General features: G+C 35.8%; 1 non-coding gene across 1 annotated transcript; it reads right to left on the reverse strand.

The window, feature by feature from the left end:
- Window positions 1–1931: 1931 nt before the first annotated feature.
- LOC123394558 lies at window positions 1932–2068 on the reverse strand. Its single transcript, XR_006609323.1, has one exon. It is a non-coding gene; the product is annotated as a U4 spliceosomal RNA (small nuclear RNA).
- Window positions 2069–4139: the final 2071 nt, after the last annotated feature.

The raw sequence follows: 4139 nt of genomic DNA on the forward strand, positions 1-4139 counted from the left end.
TATACATTGACCACTTTCTTCCATTTCCTGGATTTCTCTTTTGTGATTTCTGCCTGGCTTCCAATCAATTTCTTTGATACGTGAAAAGACCCTACTATCTAGCAATTTGAAGACAGGACTTTAACCTGGTGACATCCTGGGTCTAATATTATCCTGAACATCTTTTGCTTTTATCTGTATGATACCCACTTTCCCTTCTGATTATAGAGCTTCTCCATCTCTTAATGTATATGGTTCAGCTTAGGTTAGGTTATACATTTCCTTTGATACAGTGGTTAGATCTCACTGTCACCTCCTGAGCTGATAAAGTCATACATGGATTTATGTCAAGCTTGTAGGAAAAAGGCATGCACTTTTTATAGACTTGCTTACCTGACAAAATATAAGTTTGGTATTGCCTTTCACTATTTTTACTACTGGATAGAAATAGCTCAGTTGAGAATTAGGTGAAAAGAATGGCAGTTGGGGTAAAAGAAGCAGAGCTAAGGAACATAAAGAAATACTGTCCTTATAATAATATATATTGAATTTCAGATACAGCTTTCCCTGGACTTATTACATAGGGTAAATAATTTTGTGCATTATTCCCTTTATAAAATTCTAGTAAGAATTACGATCTCTCATTCCTGACTAAAAACTAATTTGTGTGAACCATATGATACCAAGTTTCCTAATAAGGAATATACAACTATGAATGTTCAAAGAATTCTTTCTATGACTCTGCCCAAAATGAATATCAATAATATTTTTAATATCTTTGCTAGAAAATAATTTATAAAAGCTTTAAAATTAGAAATTGAGGAGACAGAAATTTTTAATGCTTCTATCTCTATATCCAGACAATTTCTCTCATTTTTTTCCTATTGAAATATTATAGTACACATAAAGTATTTTTGTTGAGGAGATGGCATTATAAAAGAATATAGAAAGTCCATTCCTATCAAAATGCCAACAGCATTTTTCACAGAACTAGAATAAACAATTCTAAAATTTGTATGGAACTATAGCAGACCCCCCAACAGCCAAAGCAATCTTGAAAAAGAAAGGGAAAGCTGGAGGCATCATAATTCAGATTTCCAGATTCCACAAAGCTGTAGTAATCAAAAAAGTATGGTACTGGCACAAAAATAAACACAGAGATCAATAGAACAGAATAGAAAACTCAGAAATAAACAAATGATGAAATGGCCAATTAATCTTTGACAAAGGAGGCAAGAATATGCAATAAGAGTCTCTTCAACAGATTGTGCTGGGAAAACTGGACAGCTACATGCAAAAGAATGAAGTTGGACCACTTTCTCACACCACACACAAAAATAAACTTAAAACGGTTTAAGGACCTAAATGTGACACCTGAAATCATAGAAATCCTAGGGGACAGCACAGGCAATAATTTCTCTGACATCAGCCATAGCATCATTTTTCTAGATGTCTCCTAAGGCAAACAAAGGAAAGAAAAACAAAAATAAACTATTGGGACTATGGGGCACCTGGGTGGCTCAGTTGGTTAAGTGTCTTGCCTTTGGTTTAGGTCATAATCCCAGGGTCCTGGGATTGAGTCCTGCATTGAGGTCCTTACTCAGTGTGAAGCCTGCTTCTCCCTCTCCCTCTGCAACTCCCACTCCTGCTCATGGTCTCTCTCTCTCTCAAGTAAATAAATAAAATCTTTAAAATAAATAAATAAATAAAAGCTTCTGCAAAGCAAAGGAAACAACAAAACTGAAAGATGACTTACTAAATGGGAGAAGGTATTTGCAAATGACCTATCCAATATAGGGTTAGTATACAAAACACAGAAAGAACTTAAAAAACACACCACCAAAAATAAATAAATAAATAATCCAGTAAAAATGGGCAGAAGACATGAACAGATATTTCTCCAACACACAGGTGGTCGATAGAAATATGAAAAGATGTTCATCATTATTGCTTACCATCAGGGAAATGCAAATCAAAACCACAACTTAAAGCTCACTGATGTTGACTATACTGGATTTTTTTTTTCAATTAGCAATAATTGCGCCTCAGATAAACCTCATTAGCTATGATACTGCCACTGCGCAAAGCTTGGATTTTTTTTTTTTTAAAGATTTTATTTATTTATTTGACAGAGAGAGATCACAAGTAGGCAGAGAGGCAGGCAGAGAGAGAGAGAGAGAGAAGGAAGCAGGCTCCCTGCTGAGCAGAGAGCCCAATGTGGGGCTCGATCCCAGGACCCTGGGATCATGACCCGAGCCGAAAGCAGCGGCTTAACCCACTGAGCCACCCAGGCGCCCCAGCTTGGATTTTTTTTAAGAAAGGATATAGAAAAGCCATAATGAGAAAATAAAGTCCATAAACTTAAAAAAAAAAAAAAGAAAGAAAGAAAGAAATATAATAAAGTTAGATGTAAACATTATGGCACACAGAATGGTATGAACACAGATCTAGTCAGTTCTATTATACATACATATATAGTACATAATTTTCTTTCTTCTTTTTTTTTTTTAAAGATTTTATTTAAAGAGAGAGAGCACACAAGCAGACAGAGTGGCAGGCAGAGGCAGAGAGAGAAGCAGGCTCCCTGCCTAGCAAGAAGCCCGATGTGGGACTCGATCCCAGGACCCCGGGATCATGACCTGAGCTGAAGGCAGCGGCTTAACCAACTGAGCCACCCAGGCGTCGCAATATAGTACATAATTTTCTTAAATACTTAAAATACTTTAGTTCGTCTTTGTATAATAGTAATTAAATTTGTTGATGCCATATGATATCGTAAGTACCACGAACTTTTGAGATACCTATAATTTTCAGGATTTGTATTTTGCAATAATAACAAAAACTAACAACCTCTTCTCTACCTTTGAACCACTGTGACTACACTCACCTCCAAAACACCCAGGCCAATACCAGCAGGAAAAACTGTTAATTCAGCTTTGGCTTTTACATATGCCCATTTTAAATATTTTCTGGTCTTAGTAATAAAATTTCTAAATTCTGATATTCACAAAAAATCCAAAACTTAGTTTCTCAATTCGTATATTTGTTTCACAGTTGTTTTAAGTCAGGTTCCTTAGAGGCGACCTGAGACAAAAATGTGTGTGGGGGTCATTTGCTAAGAAAGTGCTTCTGAGAGGCTGTAGTCAGGGCAAGGGGGAAGGAGGAAGGAGGACTTGGAAGCAGTGGCAACCATGCACAGGCTCCAACACCCGGGCTCCTCCGCAAGGTAAGTTTTGCCTCAGAGTTTGTTCGGCCCTTACACGAAGGACTCAGGCTCTAGAGCAACTTACCTCCCAGACTCTTCTAGCTACCTGCTGCCCAGAAGAGGAATAGTAGGAGAGACCCTTGGTCAGAAAAGCACACAGAAGATGACCCGGAAATGGTGGGAGAATCCTGGTGGATATGGGCGGAGCACGGCCAGTGTCCCACGCAGTGAATTTTAAAAATCTCCATCTCCCTTTGCTAAATGAGGACTTGAAATGGATGAGCTAGATGGCCAAGTCAAATTTAGTAATAAAAATGTGATAAAGTTAATACAATACATTTTATTTTTAAATATTCAGTTAAAAGAAACAAAATTTAATCAACTGATAAAACATGGGCTAATATTAACTTGAATTTAAGTGAATGAATTTTATATACATACACGTTTAATTATTTAAATGATAACATTCTAATAATGTGTGTACATACTTTTCTTTTAAAGTGGTTAATAATTGTTACTAAAGAAGATATTCATTTCTGTTACATCATTTTAATTGGTTTTCATTCTTTTTCTCTATCTTCCCCTTCTTCCCTTTTTCTTATTCCCTAATCCTTCTTTTCTTCATTCTCCTTTTACTTTAATCTTTTATTCTACACAAAATCACTAAATTATTACTATTAGTACTACTACTACTACCACAATCACCATCACCAAAATCATCACATAAAATTAGTTTGACACTTAATAAAGAATCATCAGGCGTTACTTAAAAGTATTGCCACTATATCTCATTTTTTGCTTTGTTCTTAAAATAGAGTTCAACAGCAATTACTGTTTATTTCTAAACACATCACGTATGCATGCACACACACAAACAATACTAAGAACTATGATGTAATTATTGCTAATGTGAATCTGTCCTTACATATCTGTGAAACCAAACTTGGGGTTAATA

The sequence above is a fragment of the Mustela putorius genome, unplaced genomic scaffold (genome assembly GCF_011764305.1).
Source record: "Mustela putorius furo isolate JIRA1106 unplaced genomic scaffold, ASM1176430v1.1 tig00003834_pilon_pilon_pilon, whole genome shotgun sequence".
In the NCBI taxonomy this organism is placed as follows: domain Eukaryota; kingdom Metazoa; phylum Chordata; class Mammalia; order Carnivora; family Mustelidae; genus Mustela; species Mustela putorius.